Source organism: Oncorhynchus kisutch, linkage group LG27, assembly GCF_002021735.2.
Source record: "Oncorhynchus kisutch isolate 150728-3 linkage group LG27, Okis_V2, whole genome shotgun sequence".
Taxonomy (NCBI): domain Eukaryota; kingdom Metazoa; phylum Chordata; class Actinopteri; order Salmoniformes; family Salmonidae; genus Oncorhynchus; species Oncorhynchus kisutch.
The window spans coordinates 15,884,776-15,906,236 of record NC_034200.2 but is presented as its reverse complement, the minus strand read 5'-3'; the positions used below and the strand labels follow the sequence as shown (position 1 = coordinate 15,906,236).

The 21,461-nt window shown below is 41.4% G+C and overlaps 1 protein-coding gene across 1 annotated transcript in view; it reads right to left on the bottom strand.

Moving 5' to 3' along the window:
* Window positions 1-19,708, bottom strand: part of LOC109872072 (adhesion G protein-coupled receptor L2-like) — a 111,606-nt gene extending 91,898 nt beyond the window's left edge. The window contains 1 exon segment of the mRNA XM_031806820.1: window positions 19,104-19,708. The gene's annotated coding sequence lies outside the window, so the exon portion shown is untranslated.
* Window positions 19,709-21,461: the final 1,753 nt, after the last annotated feature.

Genomic DNA, 21,461 nt, shown 5'->3' with positions numbered 1-21,461 from the left:
GAGAGGAGTATGAATTGTATTGTACTGAATGAGCAGAAACAATTGTGGGAACTGTAAAAAGTCCATCAAAACTATCCTCATCGTCATAATTTCCACCATCACCACTACAATATTTCCCCAGCAGAATTATCATTGCCTAATTACTAAGTTCGGAACCTGTCTTGACATTACATCGACTTATGTTACATTTCAAAATGTCCTGTTAAAAATATTCCTCCTCATCTTTAGCCTTTAGCTTCTCATCCAGACCCATTTATAAAAGGTTACAGGGGCTTAATGAGCCCAATGTAATCTACGAATTTGAAGAAGAAAAAGAATAATCAGAAGGGGAAAAAGCCTTTAAATGTCAGTTTCATTCATAGAGATTCTATTAAATTACTAGAGGGGCATATGTCATTAACCCTCAAAGTTCCATAATGGGGCGAAAATGGCAGCCATCTTGGCCAGGGAGAAATTCTAAAATAGTCTAATTGGAATGAATGGCAGTAGAGGCATATGTGATGCATTTCCTGATTTTACGTATGCAGCAAAATAAAAGTAAGGCATGTGATGTATCGGAAATTGTGTAATGAAATTATAATATAATTAGAAATACAGTTTATAGGGGTTATATACCAATTTTCTGTATAAATAGCCTCTAAAATATATTTAAACAGACCACACATGTCTCAGATTTTGTTTTCTTGGAAAGCTTTGAGTGCTATTATATGATACAATTTCAGTACTTGTTGCATTTACAACTTGTCTATGTCCCCTCATCAACTGATTGAAACCAGTGTATGGCTGTGAATTGACTGCATTGTTTGAATGGAATGTTGGCATATTGGGAGTTAATTTGGAAAATTATTCATCTAAAACTGTTTGGCTAGCTAGCTAACACACATACAGTGCAGATAAATTCTTCAGATTCATTGTTTTACACAATATCTTATCAGAGCACTGGCAAACCGTGGTTGACCTTTGAACCATCATAAGAAAGTTCAAGTCCATTCCAGTATTCTAATTCTATGGTTTCCATAACCAATACTACACCCCTCTCTCTGTTCCATGAAGAATCAGAATCAAAATAATCAGAATCAAAAAGTTGAAAAAGCCTTTAAATGTCAGTTTCATTATCCAATACTAGATCCCCCCCCCTTCCCTCTCCAGCTTGGTAGTGAAATTAACAGGCTGACCTTCCCACAGTGAGTTAAACAGTGATGGTCAGAGGAGCAGCGTCTCAACCCCTGAAATGTCACACAGAGCTCTTCTTTTCAATCAGTCAGTTCTTCATATACTCACACTAAAATACACCCTCCTCCTCCACTCCTCCTCCGCGCCTTGTTCTCCTTCTCTCGCTCACGCACTCCTCCACATACGCACGGATCGTGGGCATTAACGCACACGTACACACACAAACAATAATTTGCTAAATGTGAAAACGTGGTGAGAACATTGGCTGCAGGACACGAACAGATCGATTCCCCTGCAGGTAATGTGGTAGGAACTTCACACCTACCAAGGTTAAATACACACTGCCGTCAGAACGTATTCACACCTCTTGACTTCTTCCACCTTTTGTTGCATTACAGCCTGAATTCAATATGGATTACATTTGTGTCACTGGCCTTACACACCCCATAATGTCAAAATGGAATTATGTTTTTCAATCTTTTACAAATGAATTCAAAATAATCAAAATAAAAAACATCGAGTCAATTAAGTATTCAACCCCTTTGTTATGGCGAGGAGTAAACATTTCCGTAACAAGTAACATAATAAGTTGCGTGGGCTCACGCTGTGTGCAATAATAATGTTTAAAATATTTTTGAAAAACTACCTCATCTCTGTACCAAACACATACAATTATCTGTAACCTGTTACCCTCAGTCAAGCAGTGAATTTCAACCACAGATTCAACCACAAAGACCAGGGAGAGTTTCAAACGACTCGAAAAGAACCGGCATTTATTGAATATCCCTTTTGAGCATGGTGAAGTTATTAATTCCACTTTGGATGGTGTATCAATACACCCAGTCAATACAAAATATGCAGGTGTCCTTCCTAACTCAGTTGCCAGAGAGGAATGAAACCACTCTGGGATTTCAGCATGAGGCCAATGGTGACTTTAAAACAGTTACAGAGTTTAATGCCTGTGATAGGAGAAAACTGAGGATGGATCAACAACATTGTAGTTACTCCACAATACTCACCTAAATGACAGAGTGAAGAGAAAGAAGCCTGTACAGAATAAAAACATATTCCAAAACACATGCTTTCACTTTGTCATAATAAGGTATTGTGTGTAGATGAGAATACATGTTAGAATAAAGAATACATGTTCAATTTAGGCTGTAACACAACAACATGTGAGATAAGTCAAGGGGTGTGAATACTTCCTGAAGGCACTGTATCACACGCTGCTGTAGACATGCTCTGTAGCAGCACACCTGTGCCTCTACCTATCTATCTACACCAGGGTTCCCCAACTGGTGACCCGCAGGTGGGGTTTTATTCCCCCCCCCCCATAGTTTTCTGAGCCCCCCCCAAAAAATGTGTTTTGTTTATTTTTGTTGGACATGAAAGATTAAAAACACAAGGAAATACGATCCAAGTGGTCTTAATTAAAAAATGTAAAAATCTGTTCCCACTCATACTAAAGAGACATTTGATCCTATACAAATGTAAGCAAGGTTTGAAATGATTATGTTATAGTCAAACATATCTGTTTCGGCTTCTTGCGGTCAATTTACAGTCTACAAATAATTTGTAATTATGTTCCACTCAAGAAAAAAAAATGTTTGGCATGTGGCTGAATCTAGTTGATTATCCCTGATCTACACTCTCAGTGAGGTAGAAGGTAGTGTGTGACAAAAGGAGTATGTAAGCCCAAGTACCAGTCAAAAGTTAGGATACACCTACTCATTCAAGGGGTTTTCTTTATTTTTACTATTTTCTACATTGTAGAATAATAGTGAAGACATCAAAAATATGAAATAACACTTATGGAATCATGTAGTAACCAAAAACAAATCATAGCTGTCATCAAGGCAAAGAATCTCAAATATTAAAAAATATATAAAAATAAACACTTTTTTGGTTAATACATGATTCCATATGTGTTATTTCATAGTTTTGATATATTCATTATTATTCTACAATATTTCTATTTCATAGAAATAGAAAAAAATAAAAACCCTGGAACGAGTAGGTGTGTCCAAACTTTTGACTGGTACTGTATATATATTGAATGTAAACTAGTATCACTGGTGCTAGCTAGTTAGCTAAGTGAGGGAAAGGTTACAGCTACTGTATTTCATTTCCAATCCTGAACCCTCCTGTATAAAACATATGCATTTCCCAGAGGAAATAAGAAACTGGTTTGACCTGTTTACTCTGTTGTCTAATAATTTAATTATCGCTTTCAAAGAGATTCCTACAAGAGACCGCAGGGTCATACTTAAACCAGCCCATTTTCTTATGGACATTTTTTATGGTAAGTTGAGTTTTTACACACACACACACACACACGATTGTACATGTCAATTTTTTGAATCTCAAAAAATTTTACTTGTCTTCCATTCAGACAACAGACTAAATGGAGAAATAAGAAACAGCTATAGTCCTTCTCAATGCTTCAAACAAAGCAAGAGACCTGCAGGGGATTCAGAGATTTTCCTTCGCTGCAAAATGTGTCTTATCCTGTAGCTAAGCCCAATACTGTAATAGAAGACTGGGTCTGGAACAGAAGACGCCCTGCCCTCTTTTAATTTTATTTTCAGCCTCCCCCCCCTCTTCAGGTTTTTATTTTTTCTCCTCCTCCTCCATTAGGCCTACATCATTCCTTTGGGTGTTTGTATAGTGTCCCTTAGTTACCTCTGAAGACACCCAGCCGGTCGGCAGCGGCAGGCAGGCAGCTCAGAGAGTTAAAAGCCTGCCCTGTCTCACTCATAGGAACAAGGCCATCAATAATTCACCGTCAGCGGGAAGCATTATCTAACAGGCTGATAAAACATTTAAAATGGTGGGTGACAACACGGGAAAGCGTGAAGAAGTGCGCCGTAAGAGAAGGAACGCAAGAGGAGGACACTGCAGGTGGCAAAGGAGGAGGACGTTCATTCTTAACAGATGTGACACTGCTGCAGTTAAAGATGAACTTGGGCGAACACCAAGTCTCACTTCCAACGATACTCTGATGGGTTACCTACTCCTCCGAGGCCAATTTACTCATTACACATCAAGTACAGAATCTGCCTTACTAAACAACTGTAAAGGGAATGTACTCTGATGTGCTAGCCTGCTATACACTGCGCAGCCTTCAGTCTGGTTTAACTGCTAAGCTAGCTACCCACTGGAGGAGTAACTAAACTAAACTAAATAACGGCACTGGAAGTGAATGAAAGATCAGCCTATTGCGGTGCATCTCTTTGTTTGCACCATAACAGTTGAAGTATAGGCTGTAAGTGGAGGTGGAAGCATTCACTGGCCTGTATTAACAACTAGGCCTTTCTCAGTGAAAAGAGAAATCCCTTTAAGCCCAGATCAATTACACCCAGGCTCGGCTGTAATTAAAATGTCTTGACAAAAGGTCCAGGAGCGCATGACACAAACCTGCATGCTGAAAATAAGCCTCGTTCAATCTATAGCAAGCAGGGATTGGTTGGAAAGGGTTTGGGTTTAAGATTCAGCTCGGGTTTCCTATAGGCATGTTGTATGGTACGCTAAACTTCAAAGGAATCTTTTCATGTTTCTTCACATCGTTTTTTCCCCTGCTTGATATGACATTATTTCCCTCATTAAGATGGGTAGGGTTAGATACAGCACATCATATGCTATTTACCATGAGGTAAATAGCATATACTGTACATCAAGTACATCCTCTACTCAAAACCTTAAACAAAATCCTGTTTGCAATCACATAAAATTAAATATTTAATTAGGGCCTACAGCCAAAAAACATTTCCACTTTTTTCTGTTACTCTAACCATCAACAAAGTAATTATTTGTTCCATTTAAGTATGTTTGATAGTTAACTGTGTTCAGCAGAGAGAAGACAGGCTGCTTACGACTCTCTAATTAAAACTGCCAGAGCAATCAGCAATCACAACTCTGCTCTCCAAATATCATCAAGATCTGATTTGCTTGGCTGATCAACAACAGAGCCCTGCTCTCGCTAGCTCTTTCTTTCTCTCCCTCCCTTTCTTTCTCTCTCTCTCTCTCTCTCTCTCTCTCTCTCTACCACCTCTCTCTTTCATTTTCCCCTCTCATCTCTCTCTCTGCCTGCAGCCTCTCGGTCTTCAGGACGCTTTTGAAATGGAACAAATCATCACAACTCAAGGAAGGGAAAAAGGGGGGGAATGAAGGAGTCTGGCTCTGACTCTGAATGGGAGAATTGCTTTGGTTTGTTCGGTTTGTTCAGTATGCCATTTGGGTCGGGATGTTATTCTTTCCAAACATCATGCAGATGCAGACGCAGAGACAAGTACATAGAATTAAGAGTGAATTCTTTGTTATGAGGCCACAACAACCCACAGGAAATAATCAGTGCAAAATAAGATTAGATGATATCATCTGATTGTTGGCGGTGATGGTTGCAGAGATCTCTCTCAAAAACAGTGTCCTTGGATTAAGACAAACACAGAAAACCTGGGCAGTGAACAACATTCACTCAATACATATCCAGTGAGAGACCTGTCTATCAGGCCATTCTAGTTCAGTACAGTGCAGGCTAACAACCACTATCATGGACCAAGATAGACAGAGCCGTGTAAAAGACAGAAAAATGGACAGAGCCGTATGAAAGACTGGAAGTGTGAACTCGCCAGCTGGATAATCGCTACCATTTGTTGCCTTCCCATCATTTCCTGGTGCTCATAGTATCTCAGATTCGGGTGACAGACAGGGGGCTGCCAATCAAATGTTCAAGGACTTTGACAATGGCTTCCTCACATTGGAAACATAATGGTTCCATCTCGAGCCCCATGTGTGGCACAAACAGACAGCAAAATGGACATTAGACATGGTGGGGGAGAGGCAAGGGGGGGGGGGGGGGGGGGGGGTTCTGAAGACCACAGGTGATAGTGATTCTGTGTCTATGGAAGCATTGTTTTCCACCCCAAAAAAATATATTTGAAATTGGCAATAACAGTCTTCTGATGGAGAAAGAAAATCCTCACGTCAAATGCCAGCAATATCTTGACATTTATGTTCGGGACTTGGACAATACACACACAAAGTAAATAAGCTTCTGCTCAACCTACAAGGTATAGAAAAATAGTTCTCTCTGCTTATAAACTAAGGAAAAAATTTGTCTTCTTCAGGACCCTGCCTTTCAAAGATAATTCGTAAAAATCCAAATAACTTCATTATAAAGGGTTTAAACACTGATTCCCATGCTTCGTCAATGAACCATAAACAACTAACGAACATGCACCTGTGGAACGGTCGTTAAGCCACTAACAGCTTACAGACGGTAGGCAATTAAGTTCACAGTTATGAAAACTTAGGACACTAAAGAGGCCTTTCTACTGACTCTGAAAATCATCAAAATAAAGATGCCCAGGGTCCCTGCTCATCTGTGTGAACGTGCCTTAGGCATGCTGAAAGGAGGCATGAGGACTGCAGATGTGGCCAGGGCAATAAATTGCAATGTGCGTACTGTGAGACGCCTAAGACAGCACTACAGGGAGACAGCTGATCGTCCTCACAGTGGCAGACCACGTGTAACAACACCTGCAAAGGACCGGTACAGGATGGCAACAACAACCCCCCGAGTTACACCAGGAAACGGACAATCCCTCCATCAGTGCTCAGACTGTCCGCAATAAGCTGAGAAAGGCTGGACTGAGGGCTTGAAGGCCTGTTGTAAGGCAGGTTCTTACCAGACATCAACGGCAACAACGTCGCCTATGGGCGCAAACCCACCGTCGCTGGACCAGACAGGACTGGCAAAAAGTGCTCTTCACTGACGAGTCGCGGTCTTGTCTCACCAGGGGTGATGGTTGGATTCAGGTTTATCGTCAAAGGAATGAGCATTACACCGAGGCCTGTACTGTGGAGCAGGATCGATTTGGAGGTGGATGGTCCGTCATGGTCTGGAGCGGTGTGTCACAGCATCATCGGACTGAGCTTGTTGTCATTGCAGGCAATCTCAACGCTGTGCGTTACAGGGAAGACAGCTTCCTCCCTCATGTGGTACCCTTCCTGCAGGCTCATCCTGACATGACCCTCCAGCATGACAATGCCACCAGCCATACTGCTGGTTCTGTGCGTGATTTCCTGCAAGACAGGAATGTCAGTGTTCTGCCATGGCCAAAAAATTGCCCAGATATCAATCCCATTGAGCACGTCTGGGACCTGATGGATCGGAGGGTGAGATCTAGGGCCATTCCCCCAGAAATATCTGGGAACTTTCAGGTGCCTTGGTGGAAGAGTGGGGTAACATCTCACAGCAAGAACTGGCAAATCTAGTGCAGTCCATGAGGAGGAGACGCACTGCAGTACTTAATGCAGCTGGTGACCACACCAGATACTGACTGTTGTTTTTGATTTTGACCTCCCCTTTGTTCAGGGACACATTATTCCATTTCTGTTAGTCACATGTCTGTGGAACTTGTTCAGTTTATGTCTCAGTTGTTGAATCTTGTTATGTTCATACAAATATTTACACATGTTAGGTTTGCTGAAAATAAACGCAGTTGATAGTGAGAGTATGTTTATTTTCTTGCTGAGTTTATTGTGCAATGTGTGAATGAAGCGCAACAATTAAAATAACAAAAATTATAAACAGACCCCAAACATAATTATATCTGAATTTGGATTATGGTGGTGTGTCATCAGTGACCAGAAAGCCCATGGCGTCTGTTAAAAAATTATAGTCCGACAGCTATTTGCTCAAATCCTCTGAAACAATTTTACATAGAAATTCAATGTGTCTATCATGAGAACAGGCCCCAGAGATGAATTCAAAGGAATAACATTGATTTGATGTAGTGTGAATGGCTCTCAGATAAGCAAATTCTTTGTCTTACTTGTATGCAAATATTAAAATACAAACCTTCATGCGATGAGAGAACTTATGCTAATGATTTATGCTCAGTTATGATGCATGTTAAAACCTGTGTGGATGGTGATGGCAAAGAACGATGGCCAAAATGAACAAAGATAATCATGCAGAGTCCTGGGAGAAGACACTTTTAAGTCCAGTTGTATGTAAGTCTGTCTGTTCAATCAAATGAACAATCCTTCAAAAAAGGAAAGGGAAACATAACTCGTAGCAGGCCTGAGATCAGCCTAATCCACTCTACCAAGACAAAAGCATACCACCTGACCTCTATAAGCGCCACACTTCCTGTGACCTGAAGGTATGTCGGACCACCAAAATAAAGCACGCCGCGTGTCCATTCCCCCTGAGACAAGTCTCAGAGCAGTGTCTTCTTATTCTAATGCCCTCCAGTCCAGTGGTGGTAGAGCATCACAAAGCATCTCTGAAGGTGGTCCAGGCAACTCACAAGGTCACTGCTAATCTCTTGATAGTTGGAGCCTCTGGACACCTGCCCATCCATCACACCCCAGCGACACGTATCCCACTGGGACAGCTTTACACACTCCAAAGGGTTCAACACGGACCCAAAAAAATCATCCATCACTCAAAAGACTACCAGCCCCCCCCCCCCCCCCCCCGCTCCCCTCTGGAAGACGAGGACTTCGACAAGGGGGGTTTGCTTTCTTAACCGTGGGGAAAGCATTCCGTATTGAAAGGACTAGGTAGGGTAAGTAAGGAGGGAGCTGTTTGGTGTGAACATATCCAGGGCTGATTGGCTCTATAGCTCAGCTCCAGGGCCTCAACATATCATTAAACATCCATTTGAGAAGCAGTGGGGGAAAGTTAACTGTCATTTAAAGCACAGAGGGCGGTGAGAGAGATTTTGACCCTTTCCGGTGCCCTGTTCCCAATAGAAATACCAAAGGGATACATTAAATCCAATTGGTCAGCTAACCTAACACAATGCAATTTGTTCCAGTCTCAGTCCATTTATCTAAGTGGATATAAAAAGGAGGAAGACGGATGATGAAAAAGCTATGACGGGCATTCGCGATTAAGACTAAATGCTGATCAAACAAACCCATCTTCCTCCTCTTCCTCGCACCCCTCTCTCCTTCATTTCCTGCCGTTTGCTCAGTCTCCATCTGTTTGTTCCTAGCTTTTGACAGTGAGTGTGTCAGAGAAACATAACAAGACAGCCGTCAAACTGGCCCCTTGTGATTGAAGATGGCAGGTGAGTCTCTCTCTCTCTCTCTCTCTCTCTCTCTCTCTCTCTCTCTCTGTATAGAGTAATACGCTCACTTTACGACCGGGAGGCAGGATGATCAGGGCCACTGACCCCTAAACAGACGCACCGCTTTATACGCCACCCCTGGCATTTACATCCACTGCCTCTGGAGTTGCGTCCCAAATGGTTTGCTATTCTCTATATAAACTAGAGGTGGACCGATTAGGGTTTTTCAACGACGATACTGATTATTGGAGGACCAAACAAATCCAATACCGATTAATCTGCCGATTTTATATATATATATATGTGTTTTATTTTATTTTAATAGAATACATTTAAAAACATCTATTTAGTCACAAATAAATAATGAAACATGTTCAATTTGGTTTAAATAATGCAAAAACACAGTGTTGGAGAAGAAAGTAAAAGTGCAATATGTGCCATTTAAAAAAGACAACGTTTAGGTTCCTTGCTCAGATTATGAGAACATATGAAAGCTGGTGGTTCAATATTCCCAGTTCTTCAGTATTCCCAGTTAAGAAGTTTTAGGTTGTAGTTATTATAGGAATTATGACGCATCAACTATTTCTCTCTATACCATTTGTATTTCATATACCTTTGACTATTGGATGCTCCTACAGGCACTTTTTGTATTGCCAGCCTAATGTCGGGAGTTGATAAACAGCGCTGTGCTTCAAGCATTGCTAAGAGCTGCTCGCAAACGCAGTAAAGTGCTGTTTGAATGGATGCTTACGAGCCGCCTGCTGCCTACCACCGCTCAGTCAGACTGTCTATCAAATATCAAATCATAAACTTAATTATAATAAACACTCAGAAATACAAGCCTTTGGTCATTAATATGGTCAAATCCGGGAACTATCATTTCGAAAACAAAACGTTTATTCGGAACCATTCCGTATTTTGTCGAAAGGCTGGCATCCCTAAGTCTAAATATTGCTGTTACATTGCACAACCTTCAATGTTACGTCATAATTAGGTTCAATTCTGGAAAATGTATTACGGTCTTTGTTAGGAAGAAACACAGTTCGCAACGAGCCAGGCAGCCTAAACTGTTGCATATACCCTGACTCTGCTTGCACTGAACACCAGAACAGTGACACAATTTCCCTAGTTAATATTGCCTGCTAACATGCATTTATTTGAACTAAATATGCAGGTTTTTAAAAAATATATACTTCCGTGTATTGATTTCAAGAAAGGCATTGATGTTTATGGTTAGGTACATTTGTGCAACGAATGTGCTTTTTTCCGCGAAGTTGAATTAGAATGTGATTTGATGATAAATTAACAGGCATCGCATTGACTATATGCAACGCAGGACAAGCTAGTTAACCTAGTTATATCATCAACTATGTGTAGTTAACTAGTAATTATGTGAAGATGGATTGTTCATTGCAGCCACAAGGTCCTTTTGATGCTGCACTCGTGTAACAGGTGGTCAGCCTGCTATGCAGTTTCCTCATAGATTGCAATGTAATCGACCATAATCAGCGTCCGAAAAAGGCAGACTACCGATTGTTATGAAAACTTGAAATCGGCCCTAATTAATCAGCCATGCCGATTAAATCGGTCGACCACTAATATAAACTCAGCAAAAAAAGGAAACGTCCTCTCACTGTCAACTGCATTTATTTTCAGCAAACTTGACATGTATAAATATTTGTATGAACATAACAAGATTCAACAACTGAGACATAAACTGAACAAGTTCCACAAACATGTGACTAACAGAAATGGAATAATGTGTCCCTGAACAAAGGGGAGGTCCAAATCAAAAACAACAGTCGGTATCTGGCGTGGCCACCAGCTGCATTAAGTACTGGTGTGCATCTCCTCCTCATGGACTGCACCAGATTTGCCAGTTCTTGCTGTGAGATGTTACCCCAGTCTTCCACCAAGGCACCTGAAAGTTCCCAGATATTTCTGGGGGGAATGGCCCTAGCCCTCACCCTCCGATCCAACAGGTCCCAGACGTGCTCAATGGGATTGAGATCCGGGCTCTTTGCTGGCCATGGTAGAACACTGGCATTCCTGTCTTGCAGGAAATCACGTACAGAACCAGCAGTATGGCTGGTGGCATTGTCATGCTGGAGGGTCATGTCAGGATGAGCCTGCAGGAAGGGTACCACATGAGGGAGGTGGATGTCTTCCCTGTAACGCACAGCGTTGAGATTGCCTGCAATGACAACAAGCTTAGTCCGATGATGCTGTGACACACCGCCCCAGACTTTTTGCCAGTTCTGTCTGGTCCAGCGACGGTGGGTTTGTGCCCATAGGTGATGTTGTTGCCAGTGATGTCTGGTGAGGACTTCCCTTACAACAAGCCTGCAAGCCCTCAGTCCAGCCTCTCTCAGCCTATTGTGGACAGTCTGAGCACTGATGGAAGGATTGTGCGTTCCTGGTGTAACTCGGGCAGTTGTTGTTGCCATCCTGTACCTGTCCCACGGGTGTGATGTTCAGATGTAACGATCCTATGCAGGTGTTGGTACACGTGGTCTGCCACTGCGAGGACGATCAGCTGTCCGTCCCGTCTCCAAGTCAGTAGAAAGGCCTCTTTAGTGTCCTAAGTTTTCATAACTGTGACCTTAATTGCCTAGGGTCTATAGTCCCTGGTCAAAAGTAGTACACTATATAGAGAATATGGTGCCATTTGGGACTTAACCAGGGTCTCTGTGACAAGCCACATCAACAGGCACACAGAGCAACAGACAGCAAGGCTTCTTCACTATTAAACTGGCAATCAGCAGTTGAAACAATAAGGTGAAATCCCCCGCCCCTGTTTCTGTAAAAAGCTAACCACTCTCAAATTCATAGACAAATCTATGGATGCAATGATGGAAGCAAGGAATCAAAAGTATAGTTTTAACCATGTTGAGGCTACAGTGTCTTCAGAATGCATTCATATATGTTAGAAATCTCCTTTGGCAGCAATTACATCCCCCGGTAAGTCTCTAAGATACTTTTTTCTATATGCTTCAAGCTCTGTCAAGTTGGTAGTTCATCATTGCTAGACAGCCATACATTTAATGTCATCTTGGTAAGCAATTCTAGTGTATATTTGGCCATGTGTTTTAGGTTATTGTCCTGCTGAAAGGTGAATTTGTCTCCCAGTGTACGTAGGAAAGCAGACCAAACCTGTTTGTCCTCTAGGATTTTGCCTGTGCTTAGCTCTATTCCATTTATTGTGTTGAATTTGCCCCAAAAATAACACTTTGTATTCAGGACAATGTATTTTCTTTGCCACATTTTTTGCAGTTTTAGTGCCTTAATGCAAAAATTATGCATATTTTGATTCTGACAGGCTTCCATCTTTTCCGGCTGTCATTTAGGTGAGTATTGTGGATTAACTACAATGTTGTTGATCCATCCTCAGTTTTCTTCTATCACAGCCATTAAACTTGAACCGTTTTAAAAAGTCACCATTGGCCTCGTGGAATCCCTGAGCGGTTTCTTTCATCTCCGGCAACTGAGTTAGGAAGGAAGCCTGCATCTTTGTAGTGACTGGGTGTATTGATACACCATCCAAAGTGTAATTAATAACTTCACCATGCTCAAAAGGATATTTAAAGTCTGCATTTAATTTTTTAACCCATCTACCAATAGGCGCCCTTCTTTGCGAGGCATTGGAAAACCTCTCTGGTGTTTGTGGTTGAATCTGTGATTGAAATTCACTGCTCAACTGAGGGACCTTACAGATAATTGTATGTGTGGGGTACAGAGATGAAATAGTCATTCAAAAATCATGTTGAACACTATTATTGCACAGAGTGAGTCCATGCAACTTATTATGTGTCCTGATAAGCACATTTTTATTCCTGAACTGATTTAGGCCATAACAAACAGGTTGAATACTTATTGACTCAAGACTTTTTCAGCTTTTCATTTTAATTAATTTGTAAACAAATTCAAAAAATATAATTCCACTTTGATATTATGGGGTGTTATGTGTAGGCAAGTAACACAAAGTCAATTTAATCCAATTTAAATTCAGTCTAACACAACAAAATGTGTAAAAATTCAAGTGGTGTGAATACCTTCTGAAGGCACTGTATATAGTGTTTCTTCACATTTACAAACATTGGAGTAAAACAAGCTTATATTTTGGGTACTGATGGGGTACGACAATTGAACTAAGCTAATGATGCATTTATACATTATATTCTTCATGAATCAATGGGTACATATCATTAATTTATAAGTGGGAAAAAAATGGTTGCAGCAACTGCAGATTGAGGTCCTATCAATCAAATCAAACGGTATTTGGCACATGCTTGGTAAACAACAGGTGTAGACTAACAGTGAAATGCTGACTTACAGGCCCTCAACAATACAGAGAGAAACAAAATTGAGAAATAATATAAAAAGTAAAACATGTGTTATAATAAAAGTAATAAACACACAATGAGCAACGTGGCTATATACACAGGTTACCAGTACTGAGTCGATGTGCAGGGGTACGAGGTCATTGAGGTAGGTATGTACATAAACACTGAACAAAAATATAAACGCAACATGTAAAGTGTTGGTACCACATTTCATGAACTGAAATAAAAAAAATAAAAAAAAGCTTATACTCTCAAATGTTGTGCACAAATTTGTTTACATCCCTATTAGTGAGCATTTCTCCTTTGCCTAGATAATCCATCCACCTGACAGGTGTGGCATATCAAGAAGCTGATTAAACAGCGTGATCAACAAACAGGTGCACCTTGTGCTGGGGACAATAAAAGGCCACTTTAAAAATGTGCAGTTTTGCCACACAATACAATGCCACAGATGTCTCAAGTTTTGAGGGAGCATGAAATTGGCATGCTGACTGCAGGAATTTCCACCAGAGCTGTTGCCAGAGAATTTAATGTTAATTTCTCTATGACAAGCTGTCTCCAACTTGGTTTCAGAGAATTTGGCAGTATGTCCAACCGGCCTCACAACCACAGACCACGCGTAACCGCACCAGCCCAGGACCTCCACATCCGGCTACTTCACCTGCGCGTTTGTCTGAGGGTTGTGTGTTTGTGTCGGGGTATTTCTGTCTGCATGTTGAGTTTGTTTTTTGTTCAGTATAACTAGGAATAAAGTGACAGATAAAAGAGTAGCAGCAGCATATGTGATGAGACATACAAGTTAGTGCAAGAAAACGGTCAATGCAGATAGTTAAACAGTTAACAAAATAGCTACCGAGACTTACTATATATTTACAAGTCTTATGGCTTGGAGGTAGAAGCTGTTCAGGGTCCTGTTGGTTCCAGACCTGGTGCATCGGCACCGCTCACCGTGCGGTAGCTGAGAGAAGGGTATATTTGATTTGATACACGAGTTGGGTCCATTTTTAGGACCTTCCTTCCTCCATAGGCCACCCTGATTAATAGCAACCTGAGCTGCAAATAATGGAAAGAATGAAGAATTTTCCTCTTTCTTGACCGTCATATATTGTTATTCATTTGTGAAGAGGTGTGTGTGTGTGTGTGTGTGTGTGTGTGTGTGTGTGTGTGTGTGTGTGTGTGTGTGTGTGTGTGTGTGCTGAATCTTCCCAATTGAATTGTGTTCGACATCCCTATTAGGTAATGTTTGATAAGATATTAAAGAAACATTTTTTTCTTTAAATAAACACAACAAGACCACACTCAGCAAGGCATTCTTTCACAGAAGAGCAACAGCTGCATTGCATTGAAAATAAACATTATCTCTTTAACAGAGAAACATTAGAGGCCATTGGTTGCTCAAAACAGTGCTTTACAAAAACCTCTCGAAGAGCCATCCAGAAACCTGTATTGATTTACAGTAAAACGTGTAATTAACTAAAACTGTGTTTCGTTACACAGCAGCACGTAAATATAAATCTATTGACCTTTTAGCTTGAATTATTATAATTTTTTTTTTTTTACAAAACTAATTACACAACATGCCACTTAAAGATTGTAGGTCTATTGTGTAGTTTCACCTTGAGTTATCTTTATTATAGAGCTGAGGGGAGGGGTTCTGGTGTTTACCCAAGTATAGCCCTACTTCATACTTTTATTATGTTAGGCAATAGCAAACTAAAATTGAGCTGTAAAGGGTTAAATTCATTTAAACCATGTTCTAGTTTTAACATTTTTGCAAAAATTAATCACACGTCAACATATTTAAATAAGCTCCTACCAAAATCCCCAAGGGAACACGGCAACGAGTAGTTTTCCATTTTTGCTACTTACTTTGGGGATTTTGGATTGAATTATGGCGGCCTACCAACTCTGTCAATCCTAACTAAATATGCATTTGCAATCGAAACACAAGAACACACACACACACAGAATATTGATGTTGTACAGTTGTCTGCAATAAACAACACCATTCTTATTCTGTAGCACACCACCGCCCGCCCCCTCTCCGGACAAAACTGTTTGGGGGAAGGTAGCTCAAGTTCTTGCCATTGAAATGCAGCCACTTTGATATGTAAATTGATAGTTACGAGAGAAAAAAAAGCCACGAGAAATCACACTAGCATACATTGAAGCCATTTGCACTCGAGCCGATGTGAGATGAGATGGCACTTCCCCTGGAGACCCCCCCGGGCCTGGACAAATGGACCAACCTACAGAGATAGCGTCTGAGGCGGGGGAGCGGAGGAGTAGGGAGAAGGGGGGCAACGGGACATTTGTCCCAGTGAATTCCCCATCCCAACTCTGACATGAGTAAATGATGCTCCTGCCGTTTCTAGACCCGTATTGAAAACAAATTAAGACGAGGTTTTCGATTTTACCATCCATTATAAGCCATTCCAGTATTTGATCAAATAACCTGGTTAAAAATGCTTAGATTTTCAAGTACATTCCCCGTTCTGATTTGACTAAGTTAAACAGGCCACGTCACCAGTGTCGAGAATGGAATGGGCCAACACAAACAACATTTACTCCCTGTAGTGAGTTTAGTGTTGTGTCTACAGGTAAGCTACTGCATCACCTGTGTTATATATAGTTTATTAGAATAATCATTTATAAACTACGCTTTCCCACGTGCTACCTTTTACTATACCACAGGTCAGTATACTTCACTTGTCTATCCATCATTCATAGTGACAATAGTGGTTGGTAGATCATTTGTCTAGATGTGCAATAGACTAACTAGCAATCATACCACACATAAAAGCCACATCAATTTTCAATATGAATCCACAAGAACAAATAGGAATAGTTGAGAGGCAGCAGAGAGGGCAGGTGCATCATTCAAGACATGGGACATTCAGCTTAAAAAGCTCTTGCTATTGATCTTGTTTAGGGGACAATACAATTATCCTACCGAGCGGCTATTTTCTTGCGCATATATATTGCTTCTATGCAGATTCTTAGAATATTCACATTAAAATCTGTCAAAATCGGATGGAAACCCAGCTACAGACGCCCTAAAGACTGCGCTAGTCCATTGTCACTTTGATTATGCCTGCAAATCATGGCTCACCAGCAGCCCCAAACATCTAAAGAATAAGCTACAGGCCAACCAAAACAAGCTTGTAAGAATCGTACTTTAATAAAATCCCCCCTCATACTCATCTGGAGGTTGAGCATTTCTTTGTCTGCATCTCTGTAATTGTATATGTATTTATGTTTTTTTTTAAATAGACCACAATGGAAATAAGTCCCTGACTTTATTGTTCAATCCAGATGACTTCAAAAAAAAAATTGTACTGAGCATAAAAAAAAAAAAGTTAAGTACTGAGAAATAAAATCAACCCGAGTGGCGCAGTCTAAGGCACTGCATCTCAGTGTTAGAGGCGTCACTACAGACCCTGGATCGATTCCAGGTTGTACCTCGCCTGGCCGTGATTGGGAGTCCCTTAGGGCGGCGCACAATTGGCCCAGTGTCATTAGGGTTAGGCCGGTGCAGGCCGTCAACGTAAATAAGAATTTGTTCTTAACTGACTTGCTTAGTTAAATAAAGGATAAATAATGAAATAAAAAATCCAAACTGTGCAGTGGCCATTTGGTGAATGGAAAGAGACATCTGTTACAGAACACCAGAAAGTTGAATGACACTCAGAGATTGTCAAACCTTCTATACTGGGTCAGCCTACAAGGTAGGGAGAGATAAATGTTATGTTTGTCGTGATTGGAATAGTCTGCTTATTGTGGTGTTGAACAAGTGAAACATTATATTGAAGTGCCCAACATCAAATCAAATCAAATTTATTTATATAGCCCTTCGTACATCAGCTGATATCTCAAAGTGCTGTACAGAAACCCAGCCTAAAACCCCAAACAGCAAGCAATGCAGGTGTAGAAGCACGGCATGCTTTGTACATTGGTTGTGTAGTGCATTGGCACAGAAACTTGTTGGTGGAAAATGTGTTGCATATATTCTATATAATTAAAAATATGGCATCAAAATGTTGAAAATCTGATTTCCCCCTAGCTGATAATTGTCTGCAGCCGGCTCTGATCGTAGTGTGATGAAACAGGCAGGGAGAGTGAACTCCTCCGTGCATGCTGATGTGGCAAAGTCAATATTCAGGTTAATAAACAGGGTCGCTACAGTTATTGTTATTTGCGGTAGTAAACATTATTTTGAGTTAAATTGCACCACCTCCCCTCCTCATATAATTATTTTACAGTACAAGGGGTGGGTCATGTGAAAATATTTGTAATGTTGGGGGGGTGCATTTTTTTTAATGACACCTTGAGTTGGGCCAGCCCCACCCCCCAACTAAATTTCGACCTGTCCCTTAAATGAATGCTGTATTTGATGCCTTTAGTAGCCTAGGCCTCTCTATTCACCGCAGCACATCAAATCCATTTTTTTTTGTCACATGCGCCGAATACAACGGTGTGGACCTTACAGTGAAATGCTTACTTACAAGCCCTGAGATGCAGAGCTCTCAGGGGCAGTAAGATAAGGCACTGGCGTGTGTGTGCGTATCATCACACATGGTTGGCTTAGATATCTGTGAATTATACATGTTCAGTGAAATGATCTCATGTTACAGCCGTGGAGCGGAGAGGTCGATGAAGACAGCACCTGACTTAGGTCGTCGTGTCCACAGGATTACATGTAATGGGCGAGGTTACATTTATTTTGACGGCATCACTGCACTTCTGTAATTGAACGCGTGTTACCTAGAAAAATAATTATAGCCAAGCCACCATAATGCACATAAGTTGTCATTTTCTTTCAAATCCAAGGTGACTATGCTACTGTCTCTTTTACAGTGACTCGCCCAACACCTCAGCATCACAGGTGAGATCTATTCTAATTATCAAAACCGAGAGAACAAGAACGAACGCCTCATTCCGAGACATACATAATAAAACACATAATACTATATTTCAGTTAGTAGCCCTCTTATCCATCCATTAATTAATTGCATGTAATTGTATAACTAGCCTAGATTTGTTTTTATCATTCATCGTTTGAATTGAATCCAATTCAGAGCAACGATGGCCGTTGAAGAAACCACATCTGGATAAGCCTCATGCAACTTTTTTTTATATACATAAACCCCATGGCCCGGAGTCGCTTAATGTGAGAACCACTGACGTCTGGTAAAATGCAATTATTTCATCTATTCAGAATGTACAATCTTTAGGCTGGTATGTTATAGAATGCAGTCGCAGACAGACCTCATTTTCACAGAGACTGGTTTATTTTCAAGCGATGTCAATGTCAAGCAATCTGTAAGTGTTTTTAAAATGGAGTGACATTTGGTAAAATGTCAGTTAGTGACTCTTGTACCACACCGATATCGTAAGGAATGGTTTTCTCAACTCAGCCTCTAAACTCCCACCTTTCTCACAAGTAGGCTCACAAGCGTACAGACGCGATGGTGGCATGCTATGCCAATGTTTGAATACTTACATTTGAGGTGAGCAGTCCTAAATGGTGTTTGACGAATATTTCAGTTTGGCATTGAAGGAACACGGAGAGAGTGGTCACCCCTTCAGCAGGCTAGAGGCCCCCCTCAAACTCGGAATACGCAGCGGGCAACACAAAGACGTCCGTGGTTCCGATGCATGCTCCAATTACGAGGGACAGATCGTGTTGTTTCTTGTGGCAGGTATCTCTCTCTCTCCAAGTCCATGCGTCCCCAAGGACCGGACAAACTGTTCCTTAGCGAGATGCCTTTCGGGAACTATTAATCAATAGTTTTTTTCCCATATCCCCCTCGCACGCATCCACATTTTCCCTTCGATTGGACACAATGAATTCAAAAACTGCACGGCTCCAATGTTATTGTAGCCTAAAAGAGGCGAATGAGAAGCATATCAGCACACATCCTAAAAATAAAACACGCAGTCGTATTCCACGACGTCGCCAATACAATGCTGAAACAGTCTACAATGCGACTATAGTTCGGGGGGCCTGTGTCTGTGCGTCGGGCTTGTGCTCCAGGCAATCTCTGCGCTGCTCCAATCACAAACCGATCTGCCAGCGCCAGTCGGACTCCTAAACCAAAAAATACGAGGAGAAACGTTGGGCCGGCTCCCCGCTCTGCAACAGCTGGCTTTCAATGGGCCACCCTAAAACCTGGCGCGGATCATGCAAAAGGCAGGGAGGGACTGGTGTCTGGTGCTTTCAGCCGTTTTCTATCGGATTTGTCTATGAAGAATAGGGCCCCTAAAGGCAGGAGCTGGTAGCTGGATATTGATAGTGATAACAGGGACTGTCAAATAGCCCACAGATTGCAAGATGCATCTAAACACATTGTATAATCTATAGGTCTGTGAAATATGTCATTCATTTCAATGTGGGCTATTTATTATTACAGGACTCAGTAGATTCATACTCATTCTCACAACAGGAGTAGTCACTACTAAAGAAAAACAGGGAAAGGGAAACTGCAGCTCTGTTATTATATTATCATTTCAGCTGGACCTTCTGGATAAAGGTGAAAAAGCCACACCAGGAAGTTAAAGGCAGACTCAGCAAAATGGCGTTACGAGCCGCACCGCAGATATTGAAATGAGTTGCCAAACGTAGTTCTCAAACAGTCACACACGGTATCTATGCATGTTGCATGGGTTTGCTTCACACTGTTCCAGTGTGGAATCAGGGGACCAAAACAGCGGAGTTGAGCCTCGCACTTCAACGCTCTTAGTTGTTGCAGAAATGGACCCACTATGCTTTTTACTTTCTGCATGTACATCATATCGCGGAGTCTACCTTTAATAAGATTGTATGGGGCCACTGCTCATCGAAAAACGTATGTGTAAACGACATCAATGTGCTGCTATCAGTTTAGCGTCCTACACTGTCCCTGTCTCCACACAGGGCTCAAACCAGTGATCCTCTACCTTGCAACACACGTGACTGCCCTTCTTGATAACGTGCAAACCAAATGAGCTATACAAAAGGTACCGATTTGATGGCTCTATCAGCGATATTTCAAGCTAGCTGTGGAGTGATCTTACAGCAGGTTCTTAACTCTGTTACATAAGCCCGCCAAGCACAAGAAGCCATCACATCTAAACACATCCATCTTAAACACAAACCAAAAAGCATCCCTCGGCCAACAGTAATAGTATCCACCGGCCAATAGGAACTGTTTGTCTACCTGTTTATATAAATTTACCAGCTGTGTATGTATACACTATCAACATGACCACAGAGTCACTGCAATGCATAACCCCCAGAGCAAGTCCCCTGGTGACAACATGTCGTTTTGGATTACAGGCAAGAAATTGTAATTCCCTGTTGTTTTATGACCTTGTTATGTGGGAACATCAAATGTGAACTGTATATGTCTTGTTGTCATTATGGACAACAATGAATGCACTGGATGGGGAAATTATATCCGTCAGCTGGATTGAGCTCGGCAGCTTTATAGTAATTTTCTTCAGTTTCCCAGAATTCCCAGGTATGTTTCCCTTTGACCATAGTATCACACGGCCTATTAGTAATATACTGTACAGTTTATGCACCATTACTTTCCACTATTTATAGAAATAATGTTTGTTAAAACATGCAATGAAACAACAAAATGACAGACTCCCTTACTAGTGCATTTTGACACAGCATACACCACTCTGGTGCAGCGGTCTAAGGTACTGGTCTAAGGTACTGCATCTCAGTGCTTGAGGCATCACTACACCCTGGTTTGAATCCAGGCTGTGCCACAACCGGCTGTGATTGGGAGTCCCATCGGGCGGCGCACAATTGGCCCAGCGTCGTCCGGGTTTCGTGGTACATAAGAATTTGTTCTCAACTGACTTGCCT